Source organism: Bombina bombina, chromosome 6 (genome assembly GCF_027579735.1).
Source record: "Bombina bombina isolate aBomBom1 chromosome 6, aBomBom1.pri, whole genome shotgun sequence".
Classification (NCBI taxonomy): Eukaryota; Metazoa; Chordata; class Amphibia; order Anura; family Bombinatoridae; genus Bombina; species Bombina bombina.
The window spans coordinates 959,973,044-959,989,319 of NC_069504.1; the positions used below are offsets into that span (position 1 = coordinate 959,973,044).

Here is a 16,276-nt window from a genome sequence, read left to right on the forward strand (position 1 = left end):
TGATGGGAGGGACAAGGCAGGAACTTAAATGGAAGGAACCACTGCCTGTAGAACCTTTCTCCCAAAAACAGCCTCCGAAGAAGCAAAAGTGTCAAATTTGTAAAATTTTGAAAAAGTGTGAAGCGAAGACCAAGTTGCAGCCTTGCAAATCTGTTCAACAGAGGCCTCATTCTTGAAGGCCCAGGTGGAAGCCACAGCTCTAGTGGAATGAGCTGTAATTATTTCAGGGGGCTGCTGTCCAGCAGTCTCATAGGCTAAACGTATTATGCTACGAAGCCAAAAGGAGAGAGGTTGCCGAAGCTTTTTGACCTCTCCTCTGACCAGAGTACACGACAAACCGGGAAGAAGTTTGACGAAAATCTTTAGTTGCCTGTAGATAGAACTTCAGGGCACGGACTACGTCCAGATTATGCAAAAGTCGTTCCTTCTTTGAAGAAGGATTAGGACATAATGATGGAACAACAATCTCCTGATTGATATTCCTGTTAGAAACTACCTTAAGTAAAAACCCAGGTTTAGTATGCAGAACTACCTTGTCTGAATGGAAAATCAGATAAGGAGAATCACAATGTAAGGCTGATAACTCAGAGACTCTTCGAGCCGAGGAAATAGCCATCAAAAACAGAACTTTCCAAGATAAAAGCTTAATATCAATGGAATGAAGGGGTTCAAACGGAATCCCTTGAAGAACTTTAAGAACCAAGTTTAAGCTCCACGGAGGAGCAACAGTCTTAAACACAGGCTTAATCCTAGCCAAAGCCTGACAAAAAGCCTGGACGTCTGGAACTTCTGCCAGACGTTTGTGTAAGAGAATAGACAGAGCAGAAATCTGTCCCTTTAACAAACTAGCAGATAAGCCCTTTTCTAAACCCTCTTGTAGAAAAGACAATATCCTAGGAATCCTAACCTTACTCCATGAGTAACTCTTGGATTCGCACCAATATAAATATTTACGCCATATCTTATGGTAAATTTTTTTGGTAACAGGCTTCCGTGCCTGTATTAAGGTATCAATAACTGACTCAGAGAAGCCACGCTTTGATAGAATCAAGCGTTCAATCTCCATGCAGTCAGCCTCAGAGAAATTAGATTTGGATGTTTGAAAGGACCTTGCATTAGAAGGTCCTGCCTCAGAGGTAGAGACCATGGTGGACAGGACGACATGTCCACTAGGTCTGTATACCAGGTCCTGCGTGGCCACGCAGGCGCTATCAGAATCACTGATGCTCTCTCCTGTTTGATCTTGGCAATCAGTCGAGGTAGCATCGGAAATGGTGGAAACACATAAGCCATGTTGAAGACCCAAGGGGCTGTCAGAGCATCTATCAGCGCCGCTCCCGGGTCCCTGGACCTGGATCCGTAACAAGGAAGCTTGGCGTTCTGGCGAGACGCCATGAGATCCAGATCTGGTTTGCCCCAACGATGAATCAGTTGAGCGAAGACCTCCGGATGAAGTTCCCACTCCCCCGGATGAAAAGTCTGGCGACTTAGAAAATCCGCCTCCCAGTTCTCCACGCCTGGAATGTAGATCGCTGACAGGTGGCAAGAGTGAGACTCTGCCCAGCGAATTATCTTTGAGACTTCCAACATCGCTAGGGAACTCCTGGTTCCCCCTTGATGGTTGATGTAAGCCACAGTCGTGATGTTGTCCGACTGAAATCTGATGAACCTCAGTGTTGCTAACTGAGGCCAAGCTAGAAGAGCATTGAATATTGCTCTCAACTCCAGAATATTTATTGGGAGGAGTTTCTCCTCCTGAGTCCATAATCCCTGAGCCTTCAGGGAATTCCAGACTGCACCCCAACCTAGAAGGCTGGCATCTGTTGTTATAATCGTCCAATCTGGCCTGCGAAAGGTCATACCCTTGGACAGATGGACCCGAGAAAGCCACCAGAGAAGAGAATCTCTGGTCTCTTGGTCCAGATTTAGCAGAGGGGACAAATCTGAGTAATCCCCATTCCACTGACTTAGCATGCATAATTGCAGCGGTCTGAGATGCAGGCGCGCAAATGGCACTATGTCCATTGCCGCTACCATTAAGCCGATTACTTCCATGCACTGAGCCACTGACGGGCGTGGAATGGAATGAAGGACACGGCAAGCATTTAGAAGTTTTGATAACCTGGACTCCGTCAGGTAAATTTTCATCTCTACAGAATCTATAAGAGTCCCTAGGAAGGAGACTCTTGTGAGTGGTAATAGAGAACTCTTTTCCATGTTCACCTTCCACCCATGCGACCTCAGAAATGCCAGAACTATCTCTGTATGAGACTTGGCAATTTGAAAACTTGATGCTTGTATCAGAATGTCGTCTAGATACGGAGCCACCGCTATGCCTCGCGGTCTTAGAACCGCCAGAAGTGAGCCCAGAACCTTTGTAAAGATTCTCGGGGCCGTAGCCAACCCGAAGGGAAGAGCTACAAACTGGTAATGCCTGTCTAGAAAGGCAAAACTTAGGTACCGATAATGATCTTTGTGAATCGGTATATGAAGGTAGGCATCCTTTAAGTCTACTGTGGTCATGTATTGACCCTCTTGGATCATGGGTAGGATGGTTCGAATAGTTTCCATTTTGAATGATGGAACTCTTAGGAATTTGTTTAAGATTTTTAGGTCCAAGATTGGTCTGAAGGTTCCCTCTTTCTTGGGAACCACAAACAGATTTGAGTAAAACCCTTGCCCTTGTTCCGTCCGCGGAACTGGGTGGATCACCCCCATTACTAAGAGGTCTTGCACACAGCGTAGAAATGCCTCTTTCTTTATTTGGTTTGCTGATAACCTTGAAATATGAAATCTCCATTGTGGAGGAGAAGCTTTGAAGTCCAAAAGATATCCCTGAGATATGATCTACAACGCCCAGGGATCCTGGACATCTCTTGCCCAAGCCTGGGCGAAGAGAGATAGTCTGCCCCCCACTAGATCCGTTTCCGGATAGGGGGCCCTCTCTTCATGCTGTCTTAGGGGCAGAAGTAGGCTTTCTGGCCTGCTTGCCCTTGTTCCAGGGCTGGTTAGCTTTCCAGCCCTGTCTGTAACGAGCAACAGGTCCTTCCTGTTTTGGAGCGGAGGAAGTTGATGCTGCTCCTGCCTTGAAGTTACGAAAGGCACGAAAATTAGACTGTTTGGCCTTTGATTTGGCCCTGTCCTGAGGAAGAGTATGACCCTTACCTCCAGTAATGTCAGCAATAATTTCTTTCAAGCCGGGCCCGAATAAGGTCTGCCCTTTGAAAGGAATATTAAGCAATTTAGATTTAGAAGTCACGTCAGCTGACCAGGATTAGCTAGCTTAAGTGCTTTAAGCTTGGCCATAATCTCATCCAATGGAGCTGTGCGAATGGCCTCTTCCAGAGACTCAAACCAGAATGCCGCAGCAGCAGTGACAGGCGCAATGCATGCAAGGGGCTGTAAGATAAAACCTTGTTGAACAAACATTTTCTTAAGGTAACCTTCTAATTTTTTATCCATTGGATCCGAAAAAGCACAACTATCCTCCACCGGGATAGTGGTACGTTTAGCTAAAGTAGAAACTGCTCCCTCCACCTTAGGGACCGTCTGCCATAAGTCTCGTGTGGTGGCGTCTATTGGAAACATTTTTCTAAATATCGGAGGAGGGGAAAAGGGCACACCGGGTCTATCCCACTCCTTGCTAATAATTTCTGTAAGCCTTTTAGGTATAGGAAAAACGTCAGTACACACCGGTACCGCAAAGTATCTATCCAACCTACATATTTTCTCTGGAATTGCAACCGTGTTACAATCATTCAGAGCCGCTAATACCTCCCCTAGCAATACACGGAGGTTCTCAAGCTTAAATTTAAAATTAGAAATCTCTGAATCCGGTCTCCCTGGATCAGATCCGTCACCCACAGAATGAAGCTCTCCGTCCTCACGTTCTGCAAATTGTGACGCAGTATCAGACATGGCTCTCACATCATCAGCGCGCTCTGTCCTTAACCCAGAGCTATCGCGCTTGCCTCTTAATTCAGGCAATTTAGATAATACCTCTGTCATAACAGCAGCCATGTCTTGCAAAGTGATTTGTATGGGCCTCTCTGATGTACTTGGCGCCACAATATCACGCGCCTCCTGAGCGGGAGGCGAAGGTACTGACACGTGAGGAGAGTTAGTCGGCATAACTTCCCCCTCGTTGTCTGGTGATAATTTCTTTACAGATATAGATTGACTTTTATTCAAAGTGACATCAATACATTTAGTACACATATTTCTGTGGGGCTCCACATTGGCCTTCAAACATAGTGAACAAACAGATTCATCTGTGTCAGACATGTTTAAACAGACTCGCAATGAGACTAGCAAGCTTGGAAAATCCTTTCAAATAAATTTACAAGCAATATAAAAAACGCTACTGCGCCTTTAAGAAGCACAATAAAATCTTCACAGTTGAAATAACAATGAACCAAATCAGTTATAGCAACCAAATTTTCACAGTAAATGTATTAAGTTAGCAAAGCATTGCACCCACTAGCAATTGGATGATTAACCCCTTAATACCCAAAAACGTTTAATCAATTTAACAATTAACGTTTTTATCACAGTCAAACACACTGTCACAGGTCTACTGTGACTGATTACCTCCCTCAAAATGAATTTTGAAGACCCCTGAGCTCTCTAGAGACGTCCTGGATCAAGGAGGAAGAAGCAGGAAGACTGAAACTGAATTTTTACTGCGCAAAAAAACGCTAAAATAGGCCCCACCCACTCATATTACAACAGTGGGAAACCTCAGTTAACCTTTTCTATATAGAAATAAACGACAGCCATGTGGAAAATCATGCCCCAAAAGATTTATCACCAAAGTACCTCACAAAAAAAACGAATAACATGCCAGTAAACGTTTTATGCACTTTAAAAGTTAGGTAGTGTTATTAATAAGCCTGCTACCAGTCGCTTCTACTGCAGTTAAGGCTCATACATTACTTCAGTATTAACAGTATTTTCTTAGTCAAATTCCATTCCTTAGAAAATTACTTATTGTACATACATTCATCAGCCTGATACCAGTTGCTACTGCATTTAAGGCTGTACTTACATTACATCGGTATCAGCAGTATTTTCTGAGTCAATTCCATTCCTTAGAAAAATAATTTACTGCACATACCTTGTTTGCAGGATTCCCCACACGCTATTCCCTTTCTGAAAGTTACCCCACTCCTCAGAATGTGCGAGAACAGCCAGTGGATCTTAGTTACTTCTGCTAAGATCATAGAAAACGCAGGCAGATTCTTCTTCCAAATACTGCCTGAGAACAAACAGCACACTCCGGTGCCATTTAAAATAACAAACTTTTGATTGAAGAAATAAACTAAGTATAAAAAACACCACAGACCTCTCACAACGTCCTATCTAGTTGAGTTGCAAGAGAATGACTGGATATGACATATGAGGGGAGGAGCTATATAGCAGCTCTGCTTGGGTGATCCTCTTGCAACTTCCTGTTGGGAAGGGAATATATCCCATAAGTAATGGATGACCCGTGGACTGAATACACTTAACAAGAGAAATAATCTATACTACTTTACAACAGATACACTTATCTTTGGTAGAACTGTTATCAGGCAGCAGAAATCCAACAGTGGTTTCTGAGACAGTATCAGATTGAGACATCTTCCAAATGTAAGAGAAAAAACAACATATAAAGCAAAATTATCAATTTCCTTATATGGCAGTTTCAGGAATGGGAAAAAAATGCAAACAGCATAACCCTCTGAGCAAGAGGCATATAGGAAGTGGTGTTTAAATAATTCAATTATTTGGCGCCAAGAATGATGCACAATGCAAAATTAAATTATTTTGGCGCTAACAACATCCGGAAATGACGCAACTCGCATCATGGCAGACGCAACCTTGTTTAAGGAACCTGGCGTCAACTAAGACGCCGGAAATGGCGAACTTGCGTCAACAAACCTACTTTTGCGCCAAAAAATTCTCGCGCCAAGAATGACGCAATAAATAATAGGATTTTGCAGCCTCGCAAGCCTATTTTTGGCCGTGAAAATGAAAGAAAACAGTCAATTTTGAAGAAAAGACTATACCCTAGGTAAGAAAAAATAACTTCCTAAATACGTTTTTTTGAAACTGATAGTCTGCAAAAGAAAATATACATAAACCTGACTCATGGCAAATATAAGTACAATACATATATTTAGAACTTTAAATGAATACATAAAGTGCCAAACCATAGCTGAGAGTGTCTTTAAGTTATGAAAACATACTTACTGAAAGACAACCATCCACATATAGCAGCTAGCCAAACCAGTACTGAAACCGTTATCAGTAGAGGTAATGGAATATTAGAGTATATCGTTGATCTAAAAAGGGAGGTAGGAGATGATTCTCTACGACCGATAACAGAGAATCTATGAAAAAGATTCACATCCCTCTGACATTCACTGTACTCTGAGAGGAATCGGGCTTCAAAATGCTGAGAAGCGCATATCACAGAAAAAAATCAAGCACAAACTTACTTCACCACCTCCATAGGAGGCAAAGTTTGTAAAACTGAATTGTGGGTATGGTGAGGGGTGTATTTATAGGCATTTTGAGGTTTGGGAAACTTTTCCCCTCCTGGTAGGATTGTATATCCTATACGTCACTAGCTCATGGACTCTTGCCAATTACATGAAAAAATCACAAGTGCACAACATTCATAAGATCAGAACATATTTTACATGTGTTTTATAATCGTCTATATTGTTTAATTACAAACTACTTATCACATCAAGTGAAGCACATTTTGGAAATTACTATTCATAAAAGGCAATAAAGTTTTTACTGAAATGCCAATTTCAATACACACAAGGCTTTGAAGAAAGAAAAAAACACAAAATGCAATCAGTCGTTTAGATATGCTAGCGAGGCGTCTGCTTTTGTGGCTTTTTTAATATATTGCAAATATGTTATTAAATAAAACAAAATTTTGTCAAATATTTGGGATTGTCAACAAAATAATTATCATAGTAAAAAATTCCACTTTACTAATAATATGAAAGCATGAAAATACACATAAAACTATATTTTAAATTTAGGTTAAAGGGATAGGAAAGTCAAAATTAAACTTGCATGAATCAGATAGAGCGTGTCATTTTAAGATCCTTTTAAATTCAGTTCTATTTTCAAATGTGCTCCGTTCTCTTAGTATCCCTTGTTAAAAAATGAATATGCACATATCATACACTAGTGGGAGCTGCTGCTAATTGGTGCCTGCACACATTTGTCTCTTGTGATTGGCTAAATAGATATTTTCAGCTTCCTGTCAGTAGTGCAATGTTGTCCCTTCAGCAATGGATAACAAGAGAATGAAGAAAATTTGATAATAGAATTAAATTGGATAGTTTAAAATTGTATGTTCTATTTTTATATGAATCATAAAAGAAAATTTGGGGGTTTACTATCCCTTTAACTACAGAATTGATTTATTCTAAAAATGATAGTGTCACTGCAGCCAGTGGAAAAGCTAGGACAGAAAAGTGTCCCCAGGGATTTAACATTAACACAGCACAATGTTCCTAGGGGCCTACTGCTAATAACTTTACACTAAGCGCAAGCCGAAAACTGCGTGCGACAGGGCTTCTGACAAGCACATATCATTTTATATTTAAGTTCCTAACACATACTATATATATATATATATATATATATATATATATATATATATATATATATATATATATATATATATATATATATATATATATATATATATATATATAAATAAATAAAACTGTAGTTTTGGAAACAGCACACTAAATGTCATCAGAGTCAAAAAAGTAAATTCTCCAAAATTTCACATCAAGTGAAGGGTCCAACAAATTACAGCAATGTTTCGGGCACTTTGCCCTTATTCATGCCTGACTTATCATTAACAAACGTGTTTAAATAGTGTATTTTAGGCACCAAAAAACATACAGCTGCATACTGCCACCTAGTGGTTGTAATTATTATTTACAAGCAAGTGCAGAAAAAAATAAATGTTATTTTCTTTTCTAAATATTCACAAAATTACCCCTTTATATATATATATATATATATATATATATATATATATATATATATATATATATATATATATATATATATATATATATATATATATATATATATATAAACATAATTTATGCTTACCTGATAAATTTATTTCTCTTGTAGTGTGTTCAGTCCACGGGTCATCCATTACTTATGGGATATATTCTCCTCCCCAACAGGAAGTTGCAAGAGGATCACCAAAGCAGAGCTGCTATATAGCTCCTCCCCTCACATGTCATATCCAGTCATTCGACCGAAACAAGACGAGAAAGGAAAAACTATAGGGTGCAGTGGTGACTCGAGTTTTAATTAAAATTTAGAACTGCCTCAAAAAAGACAGGGCGGGCCGTGGACTGAACACACTACAAGAGAAAGAAATTTATCAGGTAAGCATAAATTATGTTTTCTCTTGTTAAGTGTGTTCAGTCCACGGGTCATCCATTACTTATGGGATACCAATACCAAAGCTAAAGTACACGGATGATGGGAGGGACAAGGCAGGAACATTAAACAGAAGGAACCACTGCCTGTAGAACCTTTCTCCCAAAACCAGCCTCCGAAGAAGCAAAAGTGTCAAATTTGTAAAATTTTGAAAAGGTATGAAGTGAAGACCAAGTTGCAGCCTTGCAAATCTGTTCAACAGAGGTCTCATTCTTAAAGGCCCAGGTGGAAGCCACAGCTCTAGTGGAATGAGCTGTAATTCTTTCAGGAGGCTGTTGTCAAGCAGTCTCATAGGCTAAACGTATTATGCTACGAAGCCAAAAAGAGAGAGAGGTGGCCGAAGCCTTTTGACCTCTCCTCTGACCAGAATAAACGACAAACAGAGAAGAAGTTTGCCGAAAATCTTTAGTTGCCTGTAAGTAGAACTTCAGGGCACGGACTACGTCCAGATTATGCAAAAGACGTTCCTTCTTTGAAGAAGGATTAGGACACAATGAAGGAACAACAATCTCTTGATTGATATTCCTGTTAGAAACAACCTTAGGTAAAAACCCAGGTTTAGTACGCAGAACTACCTTGTCTGAATGAAAAATCAGATAAGGAGAATCGCAATGTAAGGCAGATAACTCAGAGACTCTTCGAGCCGAGGAAATAGCCATCAAAAACAGAACTTTCCAAGATAAAAGCTTAATATCAATGGAATGAAGGGGTTCAAACGGAACACCCTGAAGAACTTTAAGAACCAAGTTTAAGCTCCACGGAGGAGCAACAGTTTTAAACACAGGCTTAATCCTAGCCAAAGCCTGACAAAAAGCCTGGACGTCTGGATTCTCTGCCAGACGTTTGTGTAAAAGAATAGACAGAGCAGAAATCTGACCCTTTAACGAACTAGCGGATAAACCCTTTTCTAAACCCTCTTGTAGAAAAGCCAATATCCTAGGAATCCTAACCTTACTCCATGAGTAACTCTTGGATTCACACCAATATAAATATTTACGCCATATCTTATGGTAAATTTTTCTGGTAACAGATTTCCGAGCCTGTATTAACGTATCAATAACCGACTCCGAAAAACCACGCTTTGATAGAATCAAGCGTTCAATCTCCATGCAGTCAGCCTCAGAGAAATTAGGCTTGGATGGTTGAAAGGACCCTGAATTAGAAGGTCCTGCCTCAGAGGCAGAGACCATGGTGGACAGGACGACATGTCCACTAGGTCTGCATACCAGGTCCTGCGTGGCCACGCAGGCGCTATCAGAATCACCAATGCTCTCTCCTGTTTGATCCTGGCAATCAGTCGAGGTAGCAACGGAAATGGTGGAAACACATAAGCCATGTTGAAAACCCAAGGGGCTGCTAGTGCATCTACCAGCACCGCTCCCGGGTCCCTGGACCTGGATCCGTAACAAGGAAGCTTGGCGTTCTGGCGAGATGCCATGAGATCCAGCTCCGGTTCGCCCCAACGAAGAATCAGTTGAGCAAACACCTCCGGGTGAAGTTCCCACTCCCCCGGATGAAAGGTCTGGCGACTTAGAAAGTCTGCCTCCCAGTTCTCCACGCCTGGGATGTAGATCGCTGACAGGTGACAAGAGTGCGACTCTGCCCAGCGAATTATCTTCGAGACTTCCAACATCGCTAGGGAACTCCTGGTTCCCCCTTGATGATTGATGTAAGCCACAGTCGTGATGTTGTCCGACTGAAATCTGATGAACCTCAGTGTTGCTAACTGAGGCCAAGCTAGAAGAGCAATGAATATTGCTCTTAATTCCAGAATGTTTATTGGGAGGAGTTTCTCCTCCTGAGTCCACGATCCCTGAGCCTTCAGGGAGTTCCAGACTGCACCCCAGCCTAGTAGGCTGGCATCTGTTGTTACAATCGTCCAATCTGGTCTGCGAAAAGTCATTCCTTTGGACAGATGAACCCGCGACAACCACCAGAGAAGAGAATCTCTGGCCTCCTGGTCCAGATTTAGTAAAGGGGACAGATCTGAGTAATCCCCATTCCACTGACTTAGCATGCATAGTTGCAGCGGTCTGAGATGTAGGCGCACAAATGGCACTATGTCCATTGCCGCGACCATTAAGCCGATTACTTCCATGCACTGAGCTACTGATGGGCTTGGAATGGAATGAAGGACACGGCAAGCATTTAGGATTTTTGATAACCTGGACTCCGTCAGGTAAATCTTCATCTCTACAGAATCTATAAGAGTCCCTAGAAAGGGAACCCTTGTGAGTGGGAACAGAGAACTCTTTTCCATGTTCACTTTCCACCCATGCAACCTCAGAAATGCTAGAACTATCTCTGTATGAGACTTTGCATTTTGAAAAGTTGACGCTTGTATCAGGATGTCGTCTAGGTACGGAGCCACCGCTATGCCTCCCGGTCTTAGTACCGCCAGAAGCGAGCCCAGAACCTTTGTAAAAATTCTCGGGGCCGTAGCCAACCCGAAGGGAAGAGCTACAAACTGGTAATGCCTGTCTAGAAAGGCAAACCTTAGGTACCGATAATGATCCTTGTGAATCGGTATGTGAAGGTAGGCATCCTTCAAGTCCACTGTGGTCATATACTGACCCTCTTGGATCATGGGTAGGATGGTTCGAATAGTTTCCATTTTGAACGATGGAACTCTTAGGAATTTGTTTAAGATCATCAGGTCCAAGATTGGCCTGAAGGTTCCCTCTTTTTTGGGAACCACAAACAGATTTGAGTAAAAACCTTGCCCTTGTTCCGTCCGCGGAACCGGGTGGATCACTCCCATTACTAAGAGGTCTTGTACACATCGTAGAAATGCCTCTTTCTTTATTAGGTTTGTTGATAACCTTGACAGATGAAATCTCCCTTGTGGAGGAGAAGTTTTGAAGTCCAGAAGGTATCCCTGAGATATGATCTCCAACGCCCAGGGATCCTGGACATCTCTTGCCCAGGCCTGGGCGAAGAGAGAAAGTCTGCCCCCCACTAGATCCGTTTCCGGATAGGGGGCCCTTTCTTCATGCTGTCTTAGGGGCAGAAGTAGGTTTTCTGGCCTGCTTGCCCTTGTTCCAGGACTGGTTGCCTTTCCAACCCTGTCTGTAACGAGTAGCAGTCCCTTCCTGTTTTGGAGCGGAGGAAGTTGATGCTGCTCCTGCCTTGAAATTACGAAAGGCACGAAAATTAGACTGTTTGGCCTTTGATTTGGCCCTGTCCTGAGGAAGGGTGTGACCCTTACCTCCAGTAATGTCAGCAATAATTTCTTTCAAGCCGGGCCCGAATAAGGTTTGCCCTTTGAAAGGAATATTAAGCAATTTAGATTTAGAAGTTACATCTGCTGACCAGGATTTAAGCCATAGCGCTCTGCGTGCCTGGATGGCGAATCCGGAGTTCTTAGCCGTTAGTTTGGTTAAATGCACAACGGCATCCGAAACAAATGCATTAGCTAGCTTAAGGGCTTTAAGCTTGTTCATAATCTCATCCAATGGTGCTGTGCGAATAGCCTCTTCCAGAGACTCAAACCAGAATGCCGCTGCAGCAGTGACGGGCGCAATGCATGCAAGGGGCTGTAATATAAAACCTTGTTGAACAAACATTTTATAAGGTAACCTTCTAATTTTTTATCCATTGGATCTGAGAAAGCACAACTATCCTTCACCGGGATAGTGGTACGCTTGGCTAAAGTAGAAACTGCTCCCTCCACCTTAGGGACCATCTGCCATAAGTCTCGTGTGGTGGCGTCTATTGGGAACATTTTTCTAAATATCGGAGGAGGGGAAAAGGGCACACCGGGTCTATCCCACTCCTTGCTAATAATCTCTGTAAGCCTTTTAGGTATAGGAAAAACGTCAGTACACACCGGTACCGCATAGTATTTATCCAGCCTACATAATTTCTCTGGGATTGCAACCATGTCGCAATCGTTCAGAGCCGCTAACACCTCCCCTAGCAATACACGGAGATTCTCAAGCTTAAATTTAAAATTTGAAATTTCTGAATCCGGTCTCCCCGGATCAGATCCGTCACCCACAGAACGAAGCTCTCCGTCCTCATGTTCTGGAAATTGTGACGCAGTATCGGACATGGCTCTCGTGTCATCGGCGCGCTCTGTTCTAAACCCAGAGCTATCGCGCTTGCCTCTTAACTCAGGCAAATTAGATAATACTTCTTTCATAACATTAGCCATATCATGCAAAGTGATTTGTAAGGGCCTTGATGTACTTGGCGCCACAATCTCACGCACCTCCTGAGCGGGAGGCGAAGGTACTGACACGTGAGGAGAGTTAGGTGGCATAACTTCCCCCTCGTTGTCTGGTGATAATTTCTTTACCGGTAAAGACTGACTTTTATTTAAAGTAACATCAATACAATTGGTACACATATTTCTATTGGGCTCCACATTGGCTTTTAAACATAATGAACAAGCAGATTCATCTGTATCAGACATGTTTAAACAGACTAGCAATGAAGGCTAGCAAGCTTGGAAAAAATCTTTCAATAAATTTACAAGCAATAGAAAAAACGCTGCAGCGCTTTTAAAAACACAAAAAAAACTGTCATAGTTGAAATAACAATTAACTAATTCAGTTATAGCCAACAATTTTAACAGTAAATGTATGAATTTAGCAGAGGATTGCACCCACTAGCAAACGGATGATTAACCCCTCAATACCCAAAAACGGATAATCAATTTAAGATTTAACGCTTTTATCACAGTCAAACACTCTGTCACAGGTCTGCTGTGACTGATTACCTCCCTCAAAAATGAATTTTGAAGACCCCTGCGCCCTCTGGAGATGTCCTGGATCAAGGAGGAAGAAGCAGGAAGACTGTGCAAGAATTTTAACTGCGCAACAAGGCGCTAAAAAAGGCCCCTCCCACTCATATTACAACAGTGGGAGACCTGTTACAACGGTTTCTATGCAGAAATATATGTTAGCCAAATGGAAAAAAATCATGCCCAAAAGGATTTATCATCAAAGTACCTCACAAAACGAATAACATGCCAGTAAACGTTTTAAAAACAACTTTCCAGTGTTATGCAAAGTTATCACTAAGCCTGCTACCAGTCGCTTCTACTGCAGTTAAGGCTCATACATTTATTTCAGTATTAACAGTATTTTCTCAGTCAAATTCTAGTCCCTAGAAAATAACTCAACTGCGCATACATTTATCAGCCTGATACCAGTCGCTACTACTGCATTAAAGGCTATACTTACATCATATGGGTAACAGCAGTGTTTTCTTAGTCAATTCCATTCCTAGAAAATATTACTGCACATACCTCATTTGCGGGGGACCCCGCATGCTATTCCCTTTTCTGAAGTTACCCCACTCCTCAGAATGTGCGAGAACAGCCAGTGGATCTTAGTTACGTCTGCTAAGATCATTGAAAAACGCAGGCAGATTCTTCTTCTAAATACTGCCTGAGAGAAAAACAGCACACTCCGGTGCCATTTAAAAATAACAAACTTTTGATTGAAGAAATAAATTAAGTATAAAACACCACTCCTCTCACGGACCTCCTTCTATGTTGAGACTTGCAAGAGAATGACTGGATATGACATGTGAGGGGAGGAGCTATATAGCAGCTCTGCTTGGGTGATCCTCTTGCAACTTCCTGTTGGGGAGGAGAATATATCCCATAAGTAATGGATGACCCGTGGACTGAACACACTTAACAAGAGAAATATATATATATATAAATAAAATGACCACAAGAGGGGGTAATTTTGTGAATATCGAGAGAGAAAAAAATTCTTCCCCTGCTTGTAAATAATAATTAAAACCCCTAGGTGGCAGTATACAGTTGTAAGTGTTTTTGGCACCTATTTAGAGACACTATTTAAAGGGACACTGAACCCAAATGTTTTCTTTCGTGATTCAGATAGAGCATGAAATTTTAAGCAACTTTCTAATTTACTCCTATTATCAAATTTTCTTCATTCTCTTGGTATCTTTATTTGAAATGCAAGAATGTAAGTTTAGATGCCGGCCCATTTTTGGTGAACAACCTGGGTTGCTCTTGCTGATTGGTGGATAAGTTCATCCACCAATAAAAATGTGCTGTCCAGAGTTCTGAACCCCCAAAAAAGCTTAAATGCATTCTTTTTAAAATAAAGATAGCAAGAGAACGAAGAGAAAGTGATAATAGGAGTAAATTAGAAAGTTGCTTTAAATTGCATGCTCTATCTAATTCACAACAGAAAATTTTTGGGTTCAGTATCCCTTTAAATACAAGTTTGTTAATGATAATTTGGGCATGAATAAGGGCTAAGTGTTTGCCCAAAACGTTGCTGTTATTTGTTGGACCCTGCACTTGCTGTGAAAATAAAGGTCTCTATATATTTGATAACCTAATATGAGTCATTTAGATTTCCTTTATCATAATATTCTGTGAGTTTTTAAGATTTGTATTATTTATTTCTAGAGCTGTATTTGATGTGATCCAACAATAATGAAGGCTATTAAAGTATGAATTTTCTTTTCTAGCTTGATTATTTCAACTATAGGATACCATATAAAAAGAAAATTTATGCTTACCTGATAAATTTATTTCTTTTTTGACACGTTGAGTCCACGGATCATCTTAATTACTAATGGGATATTCACCTCCTGGTCAGCAGGAGGCGGCAAAGAGCACCAAATAGCTCCTCCCTTCCCTCCCACTCCAGTCATTCGACCGAAGTTAAGAAAGGAAAAACCAAGGTGCAGAGGTGCCTGAAGTTTATAATAACCAACAACCTGTCTTACAAGAACAGGGCGGGCCGTGGACTTGTGTCAAAAAGAAATAAATTTATCAGGTAAGCATAATTTTTCTTTTCTTTTTTATGACACGATGAGTCAACGGATTACTAATGGGATTCAATACCCAAGCTAGGGTACACCGATGATACAAGAGGGACAAGACAGGGAACCTAAACGGAAGGCACCACTGCTTGAAGAACCTTTCCCAAAAGCGGCCTCAGCCGAGGCAAAAGTGCACTTTACCACTTCCTATCACTAACGTAGGCAAAGAGAATGACTGAAGTGGGAGGGAAGGGAGGAGCTATTTAACAGCTTTGCTGTGGTGCTCTTTGCCGCTTCCTGCTGACCAGGAGGTGAATATCCCATTAGTAATTAAGATGATCAGTGGACTCATTGTGTCATAAAAAAGAAAATAGGGCTCACTGGATTCAATAACCATAACACTGGCTTATGTACAAAGACATAAACAAGGATTTTCTGGAAGTGTTCCAAGCAAGTCTCAAAAGTAATATGAGGAGGAAAAAAGTTGTTCACTTTAAGTACAATGACACACAATAGGCCATTGTATAGCCCATATGTACATTTCTCTCTGAAAACCTGCAGTACTCTTTTTTTATCCTGGAGTAGACAATACTTGATATGCAAATATCCATTTTAAACACAGATTTTATTATATCAGTACAGTGCTGCTTAAGGCAGTTTACAAGGGACATGAAACCCAAATGTTTTCTTTCATGATTCAGATAGAACATGCAATTTTAATCAACTTTCTAATTTACTCCTATTATAATTTTTTCTTTGTTCTCTTGGGGGCTGAACCAAAAATAGACTGGTTCCTAAACTTACATTCCTGCTTTTCAAATAAAGATACCAAGAGAACAAAAAAATGATAATAGGAGTAAATTAAAAAGTTGCTTAAAATTCCATGCTCTATCTGTATCATAAAATAAATAAATTTGGGTTTCATATCTCTTTAAGCATAGGAGGGACTGAAGGCTAAACCAAGATTAATCACATGTAGACAGCTGTTTAGGTCTCCCCAGCACACTATTTGCTGCTTAAGCTGGTATAAGACGTT

The 16,276-nt window shown here is 41.1% G+C and overlaps 1 protein-coding gene across 2 annotated transcripts in view; it reads right to left on the minus strand.

Moving 5' to 3' along the window:
- Positions 1 to 16,276, minus strand: part of FCHSD1 (FCH and double SH3 domains 1) — a 374,706-nt gene that overhangs the window by 80,606 nt on the left and 277,824 nt on the right. The gene's annotated exons all lie outside the window — the stretch shown is intronic.